The sequence below is a fragment of the Topomyia yanbarensis genome, chromosome 2 (assembly GCF_030247195.1).
Source record: "Topomyia yanbarensis strain Yona2022 chromosome 2, ASM3024719v1, whole genome shotgun sequence".
Classification (NCBI taxonomy): domain Eukaryota; kingdom Metazoa; phylum Arthropoda; class Insecta; order Diptera; family Culicidae; genus Topomyia; species Topomyia yanbarensis.
Window position 1 is genome coordinate 336,009,940 of NC_080671.1, and position 25,193 is coordinate 336,035,132.

Genomic DNA, 25,193 nt, shown 5'->3' on the forward strand with positions numbered 1-25,193 from the left:
GTATGTTTGTATGTATGTCCGCTAACTACTTCTAAACTACAAGTTCGATCTTGATGAAATTTGGCATACGTATTCTTTCCCCAAAGAAGATGTTCATGGCATGGTTTTTTTTTGGGAAGGGGGGGGGGGGGTACACTGAGTTTAAGGGGGGGGGGGGGTGTTTTTAGGCAAAGAATTATTCATATCTCCAAATTTATTAGTATTTGACATATGTATTTCTCCCACTGAGCCAATGGTTGATAGGAGTGGACCACGAAAGGGGGTGGGAGAAGAGAGTTCTGAAGTAAACCTCATCTATTCATTCAATGTGATTATTAGCGATGAATAAAATTTTGACATAAGTATTTCTTCCACTAAGGAGATGGTCATGGTGTGGTTTTTGTGCACGACGGGGAGGGTGAGTCGAGGAAAGGGAGAGGGGGGGTGTACTGAAGAACTTTTTTAGCTATATATATTATATATGATCTGGCATAAGTATTTCTTCCACCAAGAAGATGGACATGATTGTTGATTTCGGAATCTGAAGGAAAGGGAGGGTTTCTGATGCAATATCTATCAACTACTTCAAAAATCTAAAATTTTGTTGCCAGCACATAAATGGAATGGCAAGAATTTATTTGATATAGATCTATTACGCGAATGACAATATAATACTGATGAATTGCATGAATTTATCGAAAATTGAAAATTAAGTTGAAAATTGCAATTGCGATCGCTTCATCTGAAGTTAAATCAACATCGCTGGATTATGGACGAACAGCTCTGCCCTAAAACAGCCACTAAATCTTGCGCTTGCGGAAAACGTTACTTACAATATCAATCAAAATTCGGATGTAAACAAAATGCTGAAAGAATGCAACACTTATACAGGACGAATTCACGAGGACCGTAAAAGGAACTAATCGAATATTTGGTGGCGTGGTCCCAGATCTTCGTCAAATTTTATCCGTTAGTCGACACCTACTGATGAAATCAGTTCTTGCTTAAGGGGGTAAGATTATTGTTGAAAAAAATATCGCTCCAAAAAAAATTTACGATACCGAGAGTGTTAGTCTTTTCAGTCAATAATGCAACATTTAAACAATATTTCCCAATAATTCCTATTTCCTTTGTTCACAAAAATAAGTTTCATGAAAAAAGAAAAATTCAAATATCAAGAAAAAATAGAAGCTTCGATCAATACCTGGGGATATGTAAAAGAACTGTGCAGGGCCGGCGGAAAGCGTGGGTAGTATGGGTAGTATTACCCACTCGAAAATAACCGAGTGGGTAATTACCCACTCGAAATTTTGAACCATTTCAAAAAATTTAGATGTGCAACGCATGTATCTCACACTACACACATTTGAAAACATCGATGTACCATAATTCCATTTGCAAACGAACGTGATTTAATGTGAATGTAATGTAAGCGTGTGCATTGCGAAAAGGGAAAAAATCCTTACTAATGGACCCCTCACCCTATGCTTTCTACCCACTCGGGCGTAAAGTGTTTCGCCGCCCCTGGAACTGTGCGAACCTTGAAAACGATTGGTCCAATATATTTTGATTTATGATGTACACTACAAAGCAAGTTTTCAACGAGATACCCCCAGAGATTCTCTGCCACTGGCTCAATTTTCAGTATTCTGCTATGATATTTGAAGAATTATTGTTGAATTGTGCAGTGATTATATGGACAGTGAATGAATATAGGGGCTATTCGGACCTACTTAAGCAAATCGCCCTTTCAGGTGGATAGATGTGAAAAAGGTTACCGATCAAAAGTCCTAATTGTAAGTTTAAAATCTCAGCTACATTTTGGTTCCATAAAAAGATTATTTGCACCACTCAATGGCAGCGCTAGGCAACGTTTTGCAAACCTCTACGTTTTTCCATCCTTTTACAATGTAGGGGTAATTCGGACCTCCCTACGGGGCAATTCAGACCGTCATTTTTCTTTAATTTTTTTACAATGGAATTATGTTTACCTATGAATTAGTTACAAGAGACACTCCTTTAAAAGCAAAAAAAAAAATTGCTTTACAAAAACTTAATCTGGTATGCCATAGTATGTCGTTTGGCGGCCCATGTATTTGCTTTGCTATGGCGTGTGCTATGGTGTACGCAGCCGCAAGCCGCTAAACGGTTGTTGACGGAATAGGGGGTCCGAATAGCCCCGTACGTTCATATCGCTCAAAAGTGGTGACCGTCTCGAAAATATTTCTGTTTTCACTGTTTTTTTCATTTTTATTTGTTGTTTTAATCACGGGTTTTCCATCATAATGATTTTTGTTTTGAGAATGGCAAAACAACGAAACACGTTGTATCTCCTTTCTACAAAGAGCAAATAATCAACTTCAGCTCTCAAAATTAATGTTTCAGAATAGCGGTTCCACGAATATGTATGATAGTCAGAAAGTCTTGCTATTTTCTGTGAAATCGAGGGGGTCCGAATTACTACCACTGTCTTAATAGCCCCGGGTCCCCCAACTAACACTCTCTGTATCGCCAAAATATTTTTTTTAAATCTGCCATTTTTTATGAATTATTTTTATCCACGTCCGTCAACACTCCGTTATGTCTTCATATCATTGGAAATATGTTTCGAAAACAGAACTTTCCACTATACGTACATTCTTTTATTGAATGATTCCTATCGTCACCTTCGTAGGTCAATTCACAACAAAAAAGAAAGTAATCATAAAAAGTTATATCAGAAAAAATGTTTTTAAGGGGTTTATCTCAAGCAAACCTACATATGTCGCTACTGTTACTATATAGAGCTTCAGTATCCTCAGTAAAGTTTTTCACAATATTTTCTAGAACTTTACTGTAGACCGCGAGCTTCTAGCTGAATTATTTGGGGACATAAATCTTCTATCTCACTTTTAGGGGGATTAATCACTCAATTCATTATATCAAAAGATGCGTCTATTTATATCTATAAACTTTTTCGAAAAAATCCATTCTCCAAAACCAATGGTTCAGTAGTTATTGAATTTTGATCATGAAAACGTTGTTTTGCAACACTGCGCACCGCATGTGTTGCAATTGAAACTTTGTGTGCCTATTATATTAGTTACCGCGCAACATCGACCCACTACAACTGTGACTTGGTTGAAAAAAATCACTTAAGCGACCATTGTATCTAGAAAATATAAAGGAGCAGATGTACTGCTACCTCGAATTCGAATGATACCAAGGGATTTCAAACGATTGTGTACAGGAAAATAGACCAATTTATTTAATTGTGCTCCAGGTGATCGAACCAAGAACATTGTCTATCTACGATAATTACAATAAGTTTCTTCTTTGTAACAAAAATATTTGTTATTTTTGGTATATTTAAACTATTTTGTTTAGTCCTGATGGGTGTAGCGAAGCGCACCGGGTTACAGCTAGTAACTTATGAAATCTGCAATTATTATAAACAAATTGATTTTTTTTAAAGTTGGGCCAATTTTAATTATTAAGAATCATGTTTAATCTTTTTTTCGTGAAAAAATCTGGAGTGGATATCAAAATACTATGCGAGATATTACAGTTATAAACGGAAGACAATCCAATTTTACATTAAACGACCAGCGACCTGTTATAATTGTATTATCTCCTGAGGTACATGGAGATCCATTCCGAATCTTGTACCTAATCTTCGCAATATAATTGTAAATGATTTCAGAAAATAATAAAATGTTTTTGGTTCAACTTAAAAAAAAATTGCTTCTAGTATTTGTAGAATACATAAGTTACATAGCAAAAACAAATATGCATTGCAAAAACAATTTCGGTGAGCTCATGCAAAAAGGCAACTTTTATTATTTAATATTTTTTATACAAATTGAATATTTTTTGAGTAGAAGATTCTTTGATTCCAGCGGATACTGAGTATGTGTAATTGCCTACGGGTCCGCTACCCCCCTTTCATACAGTGGTATGCTGAGTGCAGAATTGTAACGAAATTTGAGCGTACTGTTAAGTGGAGCCGCATACAGAGCAAGACTCGAGCTAGGATGGTGGCTACCAACATACATACATACATACATGGCTACCCAGGGCCGCAGAGAGAAAATACGGGCCCAGGGGGCCCAACGTACGGGCCCCCACCACTGTGTACAGTACAAAAAAGTTAATGTTTGAAATTCATTACTGTGGGAGTTTTTTTTAAATACCTTTTCGACAGTTTAGGTGACTTTGAAAAGCGTCATTTTTGTCAATAGTATTTATAAAAGTACGGAAATGGAAAGATTAAAAATGTAGTTATTACAAAAATTAAAAATATCTAAACGGCGATCAACGGCAAAGAAACATAAAATAAAAAAAAAACAATAAGAAAACTAAATATTAAAAGAATGTAAAAAAGAGCTAAAAACAACAAAATCAACCAAATAAACAAATTAATGTCAATTGTCAAAAAATGTTTAATCTAGAAAAACCAAAATAAAACCTATAAAAATTTGATAAAAGAAAACAGGAAACTAGAAAAAAACATATTCGAACATTATTGAACAAATGTTAAAAATAATGAAAAATCGATAAGAAAGTGGAAAAAAATTTATGAATAAATAAAAATGAAAGAAAAACTACTAAAAAGAATACAAACATTAATATAAAAAATGCATAAAACTGAAAAACTCGATAAATCAAGAATAATAAAATTTATTTAACATTTAAAACAAGACATATTTAAAGCAATAGAAAAAGTAAATAGAACGTTAAGAATGCATAAAATTACAGGAGTGTATATAAAAGACAAGAATAAAATAACCATAGAGAAATTAAAATAAATGAACGAACCGGAAAATTTTGAAAAACTGGAAAAGTGGAATGATAAAAAGACAAAAAGTAAAGAAAATTGGATAATGAATAAAAACGGAGCAAACAGACAAAATGAAAAACAAAGATAGTAGGAAAAAGCCAACATGGTATACTATAGAAACACAAAAAATGGAGAAATTAACACTAAGAAAATGAATAAAATGAATTAAATTATTTAAAGAATAGAAAAACACTAGAAATGAAATTTGAAATAAATTAAAACAACGAACTAAATGTAAAATCAAGGAAAAGTGCGCATAGTGCAAAAAAAAAGATCAAATGTTTTTTAGGAAAATAAAAAAAAATCAATATAAACGTACAAGAAAATGGTCAACAGAAAAAGTACTTTCAAAATAGGTTAAATGGAAACAATAAATAAATAACAATAACGAATAAAATCTTAAGAAAAAGGTATAAGAAATAAATAAAATTATATTAAACGATCAATTGGAAAAAAAAACTACGAAAAACGAAAAGTTAAAAACATAAGGAAGAAAATAGGAGAAAGGTAAAAAATTAAAAAATAAGACAAATTGGAATGAATTTGAATAAGTAAAATTGCTTATGGAAATGCAAAAAAATATGAAAAAAACGGAAATAGAAAAGGCTATGATAAGAATAAAAGTAGTAAATAGACAAATTCTAAAAATTGGATGGAATGAAAAAAGAAACAAATAAAAAAGCAGGGTATTAAAATATGAAACAATAAGCAAAATGAAATAAAGAAAGCAGAATTTTCTCGAAAAATTGTGAATAAAATGAAATAACAGAGAAAAAACTATAAATTAAAGTAAGTGATAGTGATAGCAATAGAAAAAAGCAAATGTAAGGAACGTAAAAAGATGGCTAAAATAAAAGAATGGAAATAGATAAAAAAGGCAGAATCTTAAAATTGTAGAAATACAAATACAAACAACAACTTGAAAAAATAGATAAATGAAATTTTAACAAAATAAAAAAAATCCATGCAAAAATAAAAAAAATGAGAAACATGGATCAAATTTCAAATAAGGGTTGGGGTTGGATTTTACGCTATGCTGGTTTCGAAAACATTCATAATCGTATAAAAACATGAATTATTCTTTATTTGTGTTGGTGTGTTAGCACACCTTAAAATATTTTACAAGAATGTTGTAACTGATTTCTAGTAAATAGTTCAAAAATAAAAATAAAATCGTTACGTTCAGGAAGCGACGTTCAAAATCTCACGCTCGCTCCTCCAAAACGAAAAGATTTTGTATGCGGATTTAACTTGCTACATTAGTTAGCTAATCTTGCTAACTAGTTGATTTAGTTTGGTAGCAGAGTTAAATTTTCTCTTCGAAATCAATCAAACACAATTTAGTAATTTAGTTGAACGTATGCTTCTTAGAATAATTGGCAGCTGCAAGATTGTGAACTGAGAGATCATCTCTTCATGCTCTATGACATATAAAATTCAAAACAAAACTATTAACACTATATTCCTCATAAAAGGGGCTTGTTGTGTACGCAATTTGCTGTTATAATGAAAATGTTGATAAAAGGCCGTATTTGAAAGAATTGTAAAACGTATTTATCTTTTTTCCATTCCTTGCAAGAAAATCTTCGAAAAAAGCCACTTCATTTGACTACGACTCCTAGACAAAAATGTTTCGGTATCATCTCGTATCTGAATATGATTTTTTATGGATTATGTAACAATGAACGGCAAACAAAATATATTAAATTTTAAATTTAAATTTTTGGATTATTTCGAATTATTTAGGTATATCAAGAGTTTTTGATGACTCATTTGACCAATTGAGCTCTCAAATAGAGGTAGGGTTACCGCCTCTAGTAGTACTTTCATCAGTAGAGTTTTACTGTGCAGGGGATAGACTTCAAGAGACACATGGGTATCAATTACAATTTCGAATTAAAGTGATCACTCGACAGAAGTTTGGAGCGCTTCCATTGCTTTTTATTGTATAAAACGCTTAAAAACAACTAAATATGCACTGTTTTATTTCTTATGCAGCTCGTAGCACTAGGAGGAAATATATCTTATTTTCTTCACATTCACCATAGAGTGTAATGTTTTGCTAAAGCACTCCACCTTTCTGTGCCGTTCACATTTAGTTGTATGTTTTTGCATTTGTTAACAGTTTTGTCGATTTATGTAGTTGGGTGTAGTACTTCGCTCTCCTTCCTTCCCACAAAGAATCTAAAAGCACCAGCCACTCTCGCTGTGAAGGATAACCCGAGCGAGCTTTGCTCTGCTCCTCAATAAACAAACACGGGTTGTGAAATCACACTTCAGTTTCTTTCGAGAATCTTTGTGAGGAACAATGATCCATTGAACCGAAGGTTCAGTGGGGTAAAGTAAACCCAAATGGCACTTTTATAATATTTTTTGTCAATACCAATAGGGGCCCTCCTTAACAATTAGGGCTGGACGATTCCTGGTAAAGAAAAGGGCAACGCAAAATAGCAAAATAATCCAATGGATTCTTCCGGGCGAATTCGGATTTACCTGAACGAAGACACGAAATTCATCTCCAAAAACCGGTGTGGCAACCCTAAGCAGGGTTTTTTTTCAATAATTACTTTCGATACTAATCCAACGCTTTCGAAGATTGGAAATTCAATAAATCAAAAAAAAAAAAATAGAGGGTTGTCTACAAGACACGACTACTTGTTACTTGTTGTTACTTTTATTGTTATTGTTCACTGATAAAGATACAGAATTGATTATTAACAAGCACAGATTTAAGACAAGCTAATAAAAGGGATTTTTGTATAATGTATGAATATTTGTTTATGTTATGATTCACTGGTAACCCAAGTAACAATTGAAGTTTTATAGCACGCTACAAGTGCAATATAAGTTTTATGAGTGGCTATAAAACAACCTTAAAACCTAATTTGTTACTAGGGAATTGAACAGAATTAACAAACGCACAATTAATACAAATTAATGAAAGGATTTTTCTAATTGAATTCTTTTTCCATTATGTATTCGTCCTAATAAGGACTGTTTGCTGATAACTATGTTTTGTGATACGGGACGAGAATCCTTTGAAACGATTCGAACCTTGCCGGCGATTCGCTTCTGCTACGTACACACACGAACATTTTTTGTCAAATAAGCACTGAAAAAAGGTGATCTCTTTAATCAACTTTTTGGTGCAGATAGAAGGCCATCCTTTTGTACGACAAATAAAAATATTTTCATCATTCTTTTTGGGGTGGCTTTCGCTTAGTGGCATGGTTGCCACGTTTTTTCATTTTGCAAAAGACTTCTAGTTTGTAAATTATTAATTTGAATAATATTTGCTTATATTATAATTTACTGGTAAAGATACAGAATCGACAAGCACAAACTTAATACAAATTAATAAACGGAATTTTCTTCATCAATTCTTTTTCCATTATATATTCGTCATAATAAGGACGATTTTCCAATAACTGTTTTGTGATACAGGACGAGAATCCTATGAAACGATTTGAGACTTGCCGATACGACTAAACGCACTGCATAAACCAGCAATTCGCCATTTGTTCCGCCATCGTCGCTTGGAAATGCGAGCAAAATCCTTCCAGCACACAGAAACGCTCCCCTTCCACGGCTCGTATCAAATGAAAGATGTATCTGAGATCCTACCAGCCGCAGTAGCAATAACCTACCTTGTTCCATCAGTAGAGTAGGTATGGCAGTGAATTAATTCGGTCAGAAACATTCCTTTTATGTCATGCGATGAAATGTGTAAGACGTTTATGAGTGTCGAGATGAGGTCTGTGTTAGGGAAAGAGTTGCGCACATTTGTGAAAATTGTATATGTTTTCCCTGCGGATTTACGGATTTTTCAATAGTGTGCTAATAAAACACACAGATAAATTTGATAACAATTTTTTACTGCCAATTTTCTAAATCGATTGGTGTTCGAATCATGAAAATCTTTCAACAATTAATAAAATGTGAGTGAAAACTTGGTATGTCTTCTTACATTTTTCCAAAGCATTTCCAATAATACGAATTTTTCAATAGTGTACAGTTGAAATACCAATTTAAAGTTGCAATCATTTTTCAAGTTGGACTTCTCTGAATCGATTGGTATGTAAATGATGCAATTCCATCAACAATTAACAACGCTGCAGTCGTTTAAAATTATGCCACATTTTCGCGACGCGGATCGAGTTTTAGATTTTAGTTTTACACCTAGTCTCAGCCCCATATAGTGGAGTAAAGCATTTTCAATGCTAAAAATCGATTTCATATTGGCGAAATTTGAAGACAACCTCATGACTTCTAATCAAACCATTTAATTGTTTAACCCTTACAAGTCTGATCATATTTTTGTTTCGATTATAGACATTTTAATCTTAAGGTCATTCGCTTCTTAGTTCAGATTAAGAATTTTCCTATAAAAAATCTCTATTCCTGTGTTGGGATTCGAACCCAGGTGAACTACGTACATGACATTCAATGTACAAATTCCGCTATGCCCACTCGAGTCTGATCTTGTTTCGATGCGAGAATTGGGTTGGTATAAATATAGTTGATATCAAATATGCAGTAGTTTAGAATTTTCGCTATTCTAGTTACCTCATGCACAAGATATTGAATTTTCAATTGCATTCTCAAATAAATTTTTGTCGAAATAGTATTTGTCAAAATTTTAGTTTCTGTTAAAAATCCGGGCCCCCTTCAAAACTCCGGGCCCGGGGGGAAACACCCCGGTCCCCCCCCCTCTCGGCGGCCCTGTGGCTACCAACATACATACATACATACATACATTAAAAAATGTTCAATTCAATAAAATTCGAAATTTTACAAACTTATAAATTGAAAAAAAGAATCGTATTCATCAAAAACAAAACTTAGTGCGAACAATTTTCAGCTAAAGATCGCCAAAAAAATTTGACGTGGACTGACTCATATATAATATTTAATACGGATGCCAAATTGATTTATCGACGGCCTTGTTGTGATTATTCTGACTCTGTAAGGTAAATACATATGAGTACGCTCGGTGTGCACAGGCTTTGACACGGCTCAATGCATTAGCTTGGCCGAACCGTGGGTATTTTTTTATGTTTACAAATTGTAGACGAAAAAGATGGGTTAATAATGTTAGAGATGCAGAGTGGTAGAGTAATTATGCCTATTAAATCGAACATATTGTTGACAATCTAGTTGCATTTCCAAAATAATAAAGCAATAAATTCTTTAAAAAAATTCCGATTCTTGAAATAAGTCTTCATGACCGTATAACAGTATATCGCATTGTAGCTGATCTCTTGTTTTGCGGCAGCTTATTTTTTTCTTATATGACCAATTTTGGGGTTTATAATCAACTAATTCTCAACGGCGTAAACTTGTTTTATTCAAGTTCTTTCATGTACTAGCCATCGAGTTAATTCTAAGCGTAACTCAATTCCACTCGTTTTAAGTGCTAGTCCATAGTGGCATTAGGTAACGCACAGCTTTCATACTGTTTTTTGTCTACAGCTGAAGTCATTTGTCTGCTCCGCTCACTGACAGACAGAATTATTAAGCAACTAAATAAAGTTGTGAAGACCGCTCCGGGTCAAATTATCAGATAGTCCCATGACGATTGTTAACAATCTCTGTGGCAAACCCACGAATTTTGACATCCATATTGCTAGGATTCTTTGAAATTTACCAATAGTATTTCAAAGCTGGGACACCTCCAGGACCGGTTGTCCGGAAACAAGATCTCTTACGATTCCTTATAGCAGGTTTAAAAAAGTAGATGACTTCCTGATTCCAAACCATCTACAAATATTTGAATAAGTTTAAAATTATAATAGTAATGACCATTACCCTGTCAGTCTGCTATGCGGTAGAAACGACCAAAACGTTCCCCTCAGGCCCATTTACTACATCTTCAATTTTATCTCACTAAAATTTATGCCTAGTGATGTACTATGATGTCACCAAGTTGCAGGTTCTAGTTATGGAAAGCACATTGTAATTTTAATTGAAATATGGAAAGGTACTCGCGTACTATGTCGTTACCTAACGGTTAAACACTCAGCTCTGCTTAAAAATTCAACGTTTTCGATATGGGTTTCCGTATATAATAGAACTGTATGAAGATGACTTTCGCAAGCTCCAGTTTCAATATCACCTTCCGCTAACAGACAAGCGGATACGACAATATTTAAAATCAACAAATAGTGTATTTAACCTAAGTTTGCCTCCCTTTTGCTGCGAAGCTTCACTCATCTCACAACGTGCTGCTATTGCCAGATTGCATTAAAAATCGCTTTATTTATTTATTTGTTTGTATTTATTATATTCCAAGATGGAATTTCCAACTGACCTTTTCACTGCCGTTCAACGCATAATTGTCTTATGTATAGAGGGAATCTCATAGAACATGGGACCAATACGATCTCAACGGCAGTTTAGAAGGTACTTAATTTCTGAAATGACGAATTGGTGGGAAATGGCAGGCAAATGAGAGACTAAAAAACTGTTTGTCTCAAATCACAAGTAAACTTATCAAAAACCGGTTTCTATAATTTGCTCGCAGACCTGTCTGTTTTTTCTTGCGATTATTCGACATTTTCTTGAATTATGCCCTTATTTTAAAGTTGTAAAAAAGTGCTGGATGATTTTGTATCAACAACGCAATTATTATTTACCCTCCGGAAGTCGCGGAAATGGCCCACTGAACGAGCAGCCGCTGGTGCGCTCAGACGATTTCGCTAGATTTTCAGAGCAGCGTGCACTCAGTGCACTAGCATTGTAACTGGCCAGCCTAACGAGCTTCCGAGGTAAGTAAGTGGGTGGTTTATGCGCCACTCTCAGTTGAGAGACCACCCACCTGGTTTAGAGCTGCCCGGCCTCGTGAGACCCTTCAGGAGAAGGTTCTGGTTTTCCTCAATGTAGGAAGGAAGCAAGCTAGCTGATCACAACCGTCCGAGCCGCGCGTATAATAAACCCGAGAAATATCCGAAATGATCAATACAAACTAGTTCCGAAGCAAAGATTCTGTTCGCGGGGGTTTTTCATCACTGGCAGAGTCCAATCTGACCAATTGACGAACTAGCGTTCGATTCGAGAGTGGTTCCGGTTGGTATCGGGGCCAACCTCCCCAGCAAAAGACAAAAAAACGAGAAAAGAATACCGACCGAAATAAACTAGACCCCAAAGACTTCACCAAATCACAATTACTACATCTACCGTACGGGAAACCTCATTTAACACAGAACAGAACTTTTCACTTCATCAGAACATTTATTGCTATTTACAATTGCGATTTTATTCCCATTCTTCGGTTTTCTCTATTCAAGCCTAGCTAGACGCATTTCCCTCTCGGTTTTCCTATCCTCTAGTGTGGCGATATACAGAGCATTGTGCGTGCTCTCGGCGTGGGTATTGTTTGATATCGTGCGGTGCTATTTAGTTTGCAAGTTCACTGCGAGCCACGGCTGGCAAATCTGACGGTAGGGTAAGGCCGTCTAATGTGACCCCATGCGCATGGACAATCACAACATATATTTCACTCTACTCACGACCTAGGATTTACGTGGACATGATGGCGGGAGACGGCGATTCCTTCTGCTGCTGTTGCTACTGATGACACCACGTGCGATCACCCTTGATCGGACTGGGCTGACGACGATGGTCTTCACCGCCGGTTCGTGGAACTTACGCAGACGGGGTACTTCCGTCGAAACTTTCGGTCGTCACCGGAAAGCGTAGATTGCTGTTGAGGTTGTACTTGCTGTATTCGAACGGTCCTGCCAAGGCGCGATTTGACGGACGCCGCCTTCTTCCGGCCACGTGTACCGCCGGGACCAACCTTGAGCCGAATCGTGGGGTCAAGAGCGGTCACTAACGAAGAGGTGTGATGTGTCGGACTTTCGACGGCTGCCACGAACCTGTGAAGTAAATTGCCGTCGCACGAGGACAAATCAGCACGCGCACATTTGGGGGTAACCAAAATTTACGGGTTTACCTTATATTTTTCTAGCAGCGCACACACTAGAATCGCCAAGCTACTTATTGCTATACTTTGCAATGCTTTTCTATTGGGGAGGGAAACTTATTAGCAATTTGGTGAAACAATTAAAGTCGAGTCAATTTACCACACTAAACACATCACGGCGCGAACAAAATTGAACCACTCTTGCCTCTTCCACTGAAACGATCAAAGTGGTTTATTGGGCTCTGGGAATCCTCAGAATAACCGCGATTTGTAGATCTTCGTCAGCGGATCTGACGCAATTTCCACGAAGTGGACAATAGAGACATTTCTAATATCATATTGATCATCCCGAACTTCCCCAGTTTCATGACCGCATCTCATTTCTGCGGACGGTGTCTATCATGCACGGCTGCTGCCTGTCCAAACATTAGAGTGAAACAAAACGCTCTCCCAACAGTGCAAATATTCGTGAAATTGACCAAGGGTCGATGGCCTCTTTCGGCAGCCCAATCCCTTCCCTCACCGGCGGCATCGCTAGGCCAGCAAATTAGTAATGGGCAATTGCGAAGAACTACGGGCACTCATCAAGTGCGTATTATAGCAAGTCTCTTGATGAAGTCTCTCTCGCGCTACCGTAGCAACTCGATTTTGCGAACATTTCTCCATGGTTTAAATTGATAATATGGATACCATGCTTAATAAACAATTTAGAACAAATAACAATTTACGAATACGTACTAATATTTACAAATCTATATACATTTAATTATTTACAATTAACGTACTCGTTACATCATTCCCTGCTAAAAGTACGAAAATTTGATTGGCCTTGAAATGGACATTGCAATAACCAATCAAATTTTCGTAGGTCAAACAAGTCATATTCGGAAACTATTTTCAACATTCGGGGTCATATATGGTCATCGCCAATAGGGATTGGCTCGTTCTCTGTTTACAGCACTTCGCCTATTACGGATGAAGTCTGCTACTGACTCTCATCGACTTTCGTCTCCAGTCTCCAGCAAAAATTTACTTGTAGCTTCACAGAATATAACTCAATGCCTAACAAAACTATACTGTAACGCCTTCAATAACCAATCAAGAAAAACAGAGACGCGAAGAGTGTTCTGACCGACAATCGTTGGTGACTGTGAAATCCATTCATACTCCTCACTTATTCATCCCACTTATCCCACATTCAAAACATACAACATTAAAATGGCTTAAATTCAAAGTTGTCGACAAACTTTGAACAAGCGCACGAAAATAAACTGGAACATTGTCGTCTACACCAGGACGAACCGATTAACGAAAACAATGTTCACGAAATAATTCACCTAAGTGAAAACCATAACTAGTAGGTTCAGATTGCTGTCCTTACCCCAGCATATTGCGAGATCACAGGACACAACTTTCCCTCCAAAATATATACTGTCCAAGCTGGCAATTCACTGCCTCAAAAATAAATCTCTGCGATTTTAGCTTACTGCACGCTTGGAACGAAACTTGCTTCTTAAGAGAATTTTTAAACGCCAGACTTACTCCGACAACAAAATTCTCCAAGAAAAATTAAACACGATAGTAACAAAATCATTCACTCGCCCCTTGCACACTACGCGCATCAGAATCCAACTACGCGCTGAATTCCGACACGCGAGCTCAACCGGTCTATCATACATACGCTTTCCACAGCACCTTCAACCGAAACGTCAAAATGAAACAAAAGAACGGACATGAAAAAAATTGTGGTAGAATCGCGTGCGCGACGTGTTCGTATTTCCCTTATCGGGAAATTGAGAAAAAAATCGGTCGACAGCTAGTTCGATTCGCGGGAAAGTGACGAAAATCTAACGGGTGAACATTGACGGAGGAGAGTATAATTTTATAATCGTTCCCTATTGGGTGTAAAGTTGTGTGTTGGCTTTTTCATTACAGGTAGACGAACCATCCGCTATTGTGCAGAATGGCACTAGCTAGCTAGGAAAAGGAAGGATTGTGTAGGATGCCATCGATCGGGAATTGAACGTTAAGGAAGGATCTCGGAAAATGAAGGATGAGTAAAAATTAACATGAAAGGATGCAAAATAAGAATCAAAATAGAGGAAGTTTTTAACTGGTCGAAATTAACAGAGGACACCTATTTAATGGGATGACTACTGATTTAAAGCAAAAAATTCAAGGAGGATCGGATGGGAGGTATGGATAAGGAACTGGAATTATAGGGAAGCTGTAACATGATGCAATTGGAAAGGCTAAGGAAAACAAAATTTAATCGAAAAAATCAATGATGGAAACGAGGAACTTGGCTATTGGATTGGAAGATATTGGAGGGATTCAGGACAAAAAGGAATTGGATTTGTGGGATGTAAATCTACAAAACGGAAGGATAGGATCGTAGAAATGCGAGAAAAATATTTGGTATGTCACCTACCCGAATAAGCTGCTGCGTGGGACGCGCTCAAAATAAAGAAAAGGAATGAAGTAAGTATTTATGAATGAAAACTAAATGTAAATTTTTATATGTACAGGAAGACGAAACTAATGGAAGTAGAAAAAAAACCCTCAACCGAATCATATACTACTAAATACAAATATACATCGATGACGTCATCAACAAGCAATCCCTCAGAAGGAAGGATGTGTATTCTTTTTGCCTGCTTGCAAGTATTCCCCCCCGAAGGAAGGAAGCAAGTTAACAGGGTTTCGACCATCGTTGGAAAATTGTGAGTGTATAGAATTAATGACTAACTTAGAATAAGGACTAATACTAGCATAAGGGTTAGGTAATTAGGCAATTAACTATTTACAAATTAATTATTTACATTTGATCATCGCTGATGTATTATGTTTCGCGATTCGCGGTTCTAAACCGGTTTGCTATGTCGGTTTGTTTACCCATTTTTGGTTTTTTTGTGAATCATTCATTCGTTGTCACTTCGCAGAAGCTTATTCATAGCTGAGAGGATTTTCTATTTGTTTAGGCACATTCTTGGTATCTCAGTGGCAAGTCCGTCCGAGGACTTCCTTGAACGAGTTCATCAAGATTGGCCGTAAGCTGCTTTTAACCTGAAGGGTGTTTTCTTACTCATCGTATAGTGTAGTTACTCCTTGCGGAGGTACATAGCTCGACTTCGTTCACTTAATTGTTTAGATGAGAAGAGTGCAACTTTTTGAGCCGGTTAGCGAAGTAGACCCCAAATCTTTTTCCCGCAAGATCTTCCAATTCATAGGTATTGGAGCCAAGTACCTTCCGCACGACAGCCGGTTCGTACTTGGGCGCTAGCTTTTTGCAAAACCCTTTCCCCTTGTCAGAAAGGTCAAAGGTTTGCTTGAGCACCTTCTCCCCCACTGTATAAGAAGCACATTTAGCATTTGATCGAAGGTTGTATGTTTTAGCGTGTTTTTGGTACGCCAAGGTCAGATTGGTTCGCACTTCCTCGAACAGTTTCTTCCGTCTATCGGAAACAGAATTGTCGTCATCCGCGCTTGGCTGATAGTTGTCCCTTACGTAACCGTACTCCCTTCCGTCCGAAATCTTGTTCCGACCAAAAACGACAAAGTACGGGCTGTACTTTGTGGAGTCATGAACTGCGTTACGGATTGCGTTGGCGATTTCCTGAACATCGTCTGCCCAATGATTGTGGCCTTTTTTTAAAGTTGCCCGAATTGCCGTCGTAATGACGCGATTCACCCTTTCGGTGTTGTTGACCTGAGGGTGGTATGCAGGGGTTAGCCAGTGGGACACTTGATAAGCCTCTAGCAGACTCTTAAAAGTTTTTGAGACGAACTGCGATCCATTGTCCGTGAGCATGATCTCCGGTACCCCGAATAGTCGGAAAATCATGTTTTCCACGAATTCGACCAGTGAACTTGCTTTGGCTTCCCGGAATGGCTGGACCAGAACAAATTTGCTGAAGACGTCCGTTGCGACAAGAAGGCAAGTGTTCCTATTTCTGCCGGACGCCGGTAGTGGGCCGACGTAATCCAGCGTTATGAACTGCCATGGGTACTCTACCGGTTTCTGTGCTCCCATCGGTGGGGTGACGTTAACATTCCCTGATTTGCTAACCTGGCATCTCAGACACTCCCGACAAAACCGACGAATTTCCTCACTCATTCTGGGCCAATGGAAGTGTTGTTTCACGGCGGCCAAGGTCTTTTCGAACCCGAAGTGGGCTTTTTCGTGTTCCTTATTAATGATTTCCTTACGTTTTGCTGTCGGAGGGAAGTGTTTCCAAGCAAACCTTGGGTCACTCTGCCTGCTATTGGTTTTCACATATTGGAACACTTTTCCATCTACAATTCGCTTGTCGCTGTGTTTGGCTGGGTTCGCTCGAATCTTTTCAACGAGGTCTTCGTATGCTTGATCGGCTTGCAGCAGCGTGATTGAGTCAACCTCTATCGATCTTGACAAACAGTCTGCCAGAATGTTGCTTTTTCCCTTTCGGTACTCAAGGTCGAAGTCATAGGCCTGAATGCGGAGCGCCCATCTTAGCAACTTCGCATTCCCCGTCTCTGTACCGAGATTGAATAACCAGAGTAAGCTTCTGGCGTCCGTTACCACCCGAAACTTCGTACCTTCAACATAGTGACGGAAGTGGTGTATTGCAGATAGAACACCTAAGCATTCCTTTTCGACTGCTGAGTACCGTCGCTGTGTGCGGTTTAGCTTTTTGCTAAAGTAGCTTATTACTCGCGTTTCTCCGCCTTGCTCTTGCACAAGCGCTGCCCCGACGGCTCGGTCCGACGCATCTGATTCGATAGTGAACATACGACTGAAATCTGGGTTTCCAAGGATTGGTGCTGATGTCAACACTGACTTCAGTTCATTGAATCCACTTTCGGCTTCTTTCGTCCACGTAAAGCGTTTGTTTTCCTTTGATAGGAGGTCCGTTATGGGGGCCGTGATCCTACTGTAATCTTTTATAAAGCGTTGGTAAAAGCCGGCCAGTCCCATCAGCCTTCGAATGTCCTGCTGCGTTTTGGGACGTGCATAGTCCAAAATTGGTTGAATCCGTCCACAGTCGATCGTCAACCCGTTTTCACTCAGTAGGTAACCCAAGTACATCACCTGCTTGCGACAAAATCGTGATTTGTCGAGTGAGATGGTTAATCCTGCTTGGCGGAGTCTTTCGGCCACCCTCTTGAGCAGCTTCAGGTGGTCTTCAAACGACTCCGTTGCGATGATTATATCATCGAGATATACAAACACGCGTGGTTCGAGGTCAAACCCAATCGCCTTTCGACTACGTTAGGCTGAATGTTCAGTTGAACCCGTTTCATCAGGTCCGATAACGCCCGTTGCATATCCTCCCATTCTTTCTTGTTCACCGTCACTGTGGCATCTGCACCTTTTTCTAGAAGTGGCTCCGTTGGCCGTTTAGGCACGGCTCCTTTCCCTGTGTCTGGTGGAGGATTGACGGAAGGCGCCTGATTAAAATCTAATGGCGTAGGAGCCGGAATGGGAAACCTCTGATCTTGCGTACCCCCTGCCCCTTCAGCTTCTTGGATAATGCTATTTATCTTGTTCTTAAACGGAGACAGCGGTGGCCCAAATTGAAAATTCTGCATGACCTTCTCGATTCGCCGAGTCAGGTCCCGACGAATCTTTTTTTCTTCGTCGTTGTTAGCCAAACACCTTTTTACCCTGTACCAATAATGAAGAACTCTCGATTCCAGTTTTTGTTCCACCTTTCTTGATAAAGCTGTTTCTAACATTGAAATTCGTCCCTCAATATGCGCAACTTCATGCATAATGTTAATCGTCGACCGATAATTTCGACCTTCGGCCTGATCTGCCCTGAACAAACTTCGCAAATGTCTCTGTTTCGCTTGGAGATCTTGTAAGAATGCATCTTCTGGTTGCTCCCGAATCATCAACTCATAATCGACCTCCTCTTGGTTCAAATCTTCGGCATGTGGGAAGAGTCGATTCATTTTTTTAAAAAAAAATTTTTTAATCTATTGTATTGTATAGACGTTATAGCAAATGATGTAACCGATATAGCACGCGTTAGACGAGTATGAATAAATAACAATATGATAATTGGAATGATTTCTTAACAATATTAATGAACATGCAATAAATAAATAAATAATAAATAAATGAGCGAAATCAGCGAATAATATATCACCATGTATAGATAAAGAATAAATATAAATGTATATAGAATTTTTTTCGAAATTTTATTGAGAAATGTCCCTTAGTAGAACGGAAAAATATTTACATAAAGACTGCCAAATTGCGTTGGATGACTGTAAAATCGAACCGACGTTTAACCAAAAAAAAAGTAAAATGCCTGGTTTTGTTGGGCGCCAAATGTAACTGGCCAGCCTAACGAGCTTCCGAGGTAAGTAAGTGGGTGGTTTATGCGCCACTCTCAGTTGAGAGACCACCCACCTGGTTTAGAGCTGCCCGGCCTCGTGAGACCCTTCAGGAGAAGGTTCTGGTTTTCCTCAATGTAGGAAGGAAGCAAGCTAGCTGATCACAACCGTCCGAGCCGCGCGTATAATAAACCCGAGAAATATCCGAAATGATCAATACAAACTAGTTCCGAAGCAAAGATTCTGTTCGCGGGGGTTTTTCGTCACTGGCAGAGTCCAATCTGACCAATTGACGAACTAGCGTTTGATTCGAGAGTGGTTCCGGTTGGTATCGGGGCCAACCTCCCCAGCAAAAGACAAAAAAACGAGAAAAGAATACCGACCGAAATAAACTAGACCCCAAAGACTTCACCAAATCACAATTACTACATCTACCGTACGGGAAACCTCATTTAACACAGAACAGAACTTTTCACTTCATCAGAACATTTATTGCTATTTACAATTGCGATTTTATTCCCATTCTTCGGTTTTCTCTATTCAAGCCTAGCTAGACGCATTTCCCTCTCGGTTTTCCTATCCTCTAGTGTGGCGATATACAGAGCATTGTGCGTGCTCTCGGCGTGGGTATTGTTTGATATCGTGCGGTGCTATTTAGTTTGCAAGTTCACTGCGAGCCACGGCTGGCAAATCTGACGGTAGGGTAAGGCCGTCTAATGTGACCCCATGCGCATGGACAATCACAACATATATTTCACTCTACTCACGACCTAGGATTTACGTGGACATGATGGCGGGAGACGGCGATTCCTTCTGCTGCTGTTGCTACTGATGACACCACGTGCGATCACCCTTGATCGGACTGGGCTGACGACGATGGTCTTCACCGCCGGTTCGTGGAACTTACGCAGACGGGGTACTTCCGTCGAAACTTTCGGTCGTCACCGGAAAGCGTAGATTGCTGTTGAGGTTGTACTTGCTGTATTCGAACGGTCCTGCCAAGGCGCGATTTGACGGACGCCGCCTTCTTCCGGCCACGTGTACCGCCGGGACCAACCTTGAGCCGAATCGTGGGGTCAAGAGCGGTCACTAACGAAGAGGTGTGATGTGTCGGACTTTCGACGGCTGCCACGAACCTGTGAAGTAAATTGCCGTCGCACGAGGACAAATCAGCACGCGCACATTTGGGGGTAACCAAAATTTACGGGTTTACCTTATATTTTTCTAGCAGCGCACACACTAGAATCGCCAAGCTACTTATTGCTATACTTTGCAATGCTTTTCTATTGGGGAGGGAAACTTATTAGCAATTTGGTGAAACAATTAAAGTCGAGTCAATTTACCACACTAAACACATCACGGCGCGAACAAAATTGAACCACTCTTGCCTCTTCCACTGAAACGATCAAAGTGGTTTATTGGGCTCTGGGAATCCTCAGAATAACCGCGATTTGTAGATCTTCGTCAGCGGATCTGACGCAATTTCCACGAAGTGGACAATAGAGACATTTCTAATATCATATTGATCATCCCGAACTTCCCCAGTTTCATGACCGCATCTCATTTCTGCGGACGGTGTCTATCATGCACGGCTGCTGCCTGTCCAAACATTAGAGTGAAACAAAACGCTCTCCCAACAGTGCAAATATTCGTGAAATTGACCAAGGGTCGATGGCCTCTTTCGGCAGCCCAATCCCTTCCCTCACCGGCGGCATCGCTAGGCCAGCAAATTAGTAATGGGCAATTGCGAAGAACTACGGGCACTCATCAAGTGCGTATTATAGCAAGTCTCTTGATGAAGTCTCTCTCGCGCTACCGTAGCAACTCGATTTTGCGAACATTTCTCCATGGTTTAAATTGATAATATGGATACCATGCTTAATAAACAATTTAGAACAAATAACAATTTACGAATACGTACTAATATTTACAAATCTATATACATTTAATTATTTACAATTAACGTACTCGTTACATCATTCCCTGCTAAAAGTACGAAAATTTGATTGGCCTTGAAATGGACATTGCAATAACCAATCAAATTTTCGTAGGTCAAACAAGTCATATTCGGAAACTATTTTCAACATTCGGGGTCATATATGGTCATCGCCAATAGGGATTGGCTCGTTCTCTGTTTACAGCACTTCGCCTATTACGGATGAAGTCTGCTACTGACTCTCATCGACTTTCGTCTCCAGTCTCCAGCAAAAATTTACTTGTAGCTTCACAGAATATAACTCAATGCCTAACAAAACTATACTGTAACGCCTTCAATAACCAATCAAGAAAAACAGAGACGCGAAGAGTGTTCTGACCGACAATCGTTGGTGACTGTGAAATCCATTCATACTCCTCACTTATTCATCCCACTTATCCCACATTCAAAACATACAACATTAAAATGGCTTAAATTCAAAGTTGTCGACAAACTTTGAACAAGCGCACGAAAATAAACTGGAACATTGTCGTCTACACCAGGACGAACCGATTAACGAAAACAATGTTCACGAAATAATTCACCTAAGTGAAAACCATAACTAGTAGGTTCAGATTGCTGTCCTTACCCCAGCATATTGCGAGATCACAGGACACAACTTTCCCTCCAAAATATATACTGTCCAAGCTGGCAATTCACTGCCTCAAAAATAAATCTCTGCGATTTTAGCTTACTGCACGCTTGGAACGAAACTTGCTTCTTAAGAGAATTTTTAAACGCCAGACTTACTCCGACAACAAAATTCTCCAAGAAAAATTAAACACGATAGTAACAAAATCATTCACTCGCCCCTTGCACACTACGCGCATCAGAATCCAACTACGCGCTGAATTCCGACACGCGAGCTCAACCGGTCTATCATACATACGCTTTCCACAGCACCTTCAACCGAAACGTCAAAATGAAACAAAAGAACGGACATGAAAAAAATTGTGGTAGAATCGCGTGCGCGACGTGTTCGTATTTCCCTTATCGGGAAATTGAGAAAAAAATCGGTCGACAGCTAGTTCGATTCGCGGGAAAGTGACGAAAATCTAACGGGTGAACATTGACGGAGGAGAGTATAATTTTATAATCGTTCCCTATTGGGTGTAAAGTTGTGTGTTGGCTTTTTCATTACAGGTAGACGAACCATCCGCTATTGTGCAGAATGGCACTAGCTAGCTAGGAAAAGGAAGGATTGTGTAGGATGCCATCGATCGGGAATTGAACGTTAAGGAAGGATCTCGGAAAATGAAGGATGAGTAAAAATTAACATGAAAGGATGCAAAATAAGAATCAAAATAGAGGAAGTTTTTAACTGGTCGAAATTAACAGAGGACACCTATTTAATGGGATGACTACTGATTTAAAGCAAAAAATTCAAGGAGGATCGGATGGGAGGTATGGATAAGGAACTGGAATTATAGGGAAGCTGTAACATGATGCAATTGGAAAGGCTAAGGAAAACAAAATTTAATCGAAAAAATCAATGATGGAAACGAGGAACTTGGCTATTGGATTGGAAGATATTGGAGGGATTCAGGACAAAAAGGAATTGGATTTGTGGGATGTAAATCTACAAAACGGAAGGATAGGATCGTAGAAATGCGAGAAAAATATTTGGTATGTCACCTACCCGAATAAGCTGCTGCGTGGGACGCGCTCAAAATAAAGAAAAGGAATGAAGTAAGTATTTATGAATGAAAACTAAATGTAAATTTTTATATGTACAGGAAGACGAAACTAATGGAAGTAGAAAAAAAACCCTCAACCGAATCATATACTACTAAATACAAATATACATCGATGACGTCATCAACAAGCAATCCCTCAGAAGGAAGGATGTGTATTCTTTTTGCCTGCTTGCAAGTATTCCCCCCCGAAGGAAGGAAGCAAGTTAACAGGGTTTCGACCATCGTTGGAAAATTGTGAGTGTATAGAATTAATGACTAACTTAGAATAAGGACTAATACTAGCATAAGGGTTAGGTAATTAGGCAATTAACTATTTACAAATTAATTATTTACATTTGATCATCGCTGATGTATTATGTTTCGCGATTCGCGGTTCTAAACCGGTTTGCTATGTCGGTTTGTTTACCCATTTTTGGTTTTTTTGTGAATCATTCATTCGTTGTCACTTCGCAGAAGCTTATTCATAGCTGAGAGGATTTTCTATTTGTTTAGGCACATTCTTGGTATCTCAGTGGCAAGTCCGTCCGAGGACTTCCTTGAACGAGTTCATCAAGATTGGCCGTAAGCTGCTTTTAACCTGAAGGGTGTTTTCTTACTCATCGTATAGTGTAGTTACTCCTTGCGGAGGTACATAGCTCGACTTCGTTCACTTAATTGTTTAGATGAGAAGAGTGCAACTTTTTGAGCCGGTTAGCGAAGTAGACCCCAAATCTTTTTCCCGCAAGATCTTCCAATTCATAGGTATTGGAGCCAAGTACCTTCCGCACGACAGCCGGTTCGTACTTGGGCGCTAGCTTTTTGCAAAACCCTTTCCCCTTGTCAGAAAGGTCAAAGGTTTGCTTGAGCACCTTCTCCCCCACTGTATAAGAAGCACATTTAGCATTTGATCGAAGGTTGTATGTTTTAGCGTGTTTTTGGTACGCCAAGGTCAGATTGGTTCGCACTTCCTCGAACAGTTTCTTCCGTCTATCGGAAACAGAATTGTCGTCATCCGCGCTTGGCTGATAGTTGTCCCTTACGTAACCGTACTCCCTTCCGTCCGAAATCTTGTTCCGACCAAAAACGACAAAGTACGGGCTGTACTTTGTGGAGTCATGAACTGCGTTACGGATTGCGTTGGCGATTTCCTGAACATCGTCTGCCCAATGATTGTGGCCTTTTTTTAAAGTTGCCCGAATTGCCGTCGTAATGACGCGATTCACCCTTTCGGTGTTGTTGACCTGAGGGTGGTATGCAGGGGTTAGCCAGTGGGACACTTGATAAGCCTCTAGCAGACTCTTAAAAGTTTTTGAGACGAACTGCGATCCATTGTCCGTGAGCATGATCTCCGGTACCCCGAATAGTCGGAAAATCATGTTTTCCACGAATTCGACCAGTGAACTTGCTTTGGCTTCCCGGAATGGCTGGACCAGAACAAATTTGCTGAAGACGTCCGTTGCGACAAGAAGGCAAGTGTTCCTATTTCTGCCGGACGCCGGTAGTGGGCCGACGTAATCCAGCGTTATGAACTGCCATGGGTACTCTACCGGTTTCTGTGCTCCCATCGGTGGGGTGACGTTAACATTCCCTGATTTGCTAACCTGGCATCTCAGACACTCCCGACAAAACCGACGAATTTCCTCACTCATTCTGGGCCAATGGAAGTGTTGTTTCACGGCGGCCAAGGTCTTTTCGAACCCGAAGTGGGCTTTTTCGTGTTCCTTATTAATGATTTCCTTACGTTTTGCTGTCGGAGGGAAGTGTTTCCAAGCAAACCTTGGGTCACTCTGCCTGCTATTGGTTTTCACATATTGGAACACTTTTCCATCTACAATTCGCTTGTCGCTGTGTTTGGCTGGGTTCGCTCGAATCTTTTCAACGAGGTCTTCGTATGCTTGATCGGCTTGCAGCAGCGTGATTGAGTCAACCTCTATCGATCTTGACAAACAGTCTGCCAGAATGTTGCTTTTTCCCTTTCGGTACTCAAGGTCGAAGTCATAGGCCTGAATGCGGAGCGCCCATCTTAGCAACTTCGCATTCCCCGTCTCTGTACCGAGATTGAATAACCAGAGTAAGCTTCTGGCGTCCGTTACCACCCGAAACTTCGTACCTTCAACATAGTGACGGAAGTGGTGTATTGCAGATAGAACACCTAAGCATTCCTTTTCGACTGCTGAGTACCGTCGCTGTGTGCGGTTTAGCTTTTTGCTAAAGTAGCTTATTACTCGCGTTTCTCCGCCTTGCTCTTGCACAAGCGCTGCCCCGACGGCTCGGTCCGACGCATCTGATTCGATAGTGAACATACGACTGAAATCTGGGTTTCCAAGGATTGGTGCTGATGTCAACACTGACTTCAGTTCATTGAATCCACTTTCGGCTTCTTTCGTCCACGTAAAGCGTTTGTTTTCCTTTGATAGGAGGTCCGTTATGGGGGCCGTGATCCTACTGTAATCTTTTATAAAGCGTTGGTAAAAGCCGGCCAGTCCCATCAGCCTT

The 25,193-nt window shown here is 39.3% G+C and overlaps 2 long non-coding RNA genes across 2 annotated transcripts; both read right to left on the minus strand.

Annotated features, from left to right (window-relative positions):
* Positions 1-12,412: 12,412 nt before the first annotated feature.
* LOC131681353 (uncharacterized) lies at positions 12,413-13,405 on the minus strand. The gene is made up of 3 exons (XR_009303902.1): positions 12,883-13,405; positions 12,753-12,822; positions 12,413-12,675 (listed from the first exon to the last, which is right to left on the minus strand). It is a non-coding gene; the product is annotated as an uncharacterized LOC131681353 (long non-coding RNA).
* Positions 13,406-19,919: 6,514 nt separating this feature from the next.
* On the minus strand, positions 19,920-20,912 carry LOC131681354 (uncharacterized). Its single transcript, XR_009303903.1, has 3 exons — positions 20,390-20,912; positions 20,260-20,329; positions 19,920-20,182 (listed from the first exon to the last, which is right to left on the minus strand). It is a non-coding gene; the product is annotated as an uncharacterized LOC131681354 (long non-coding RNA).
* Positions 20,913-25,193: the final 4,281 nt, after the last annotated feature.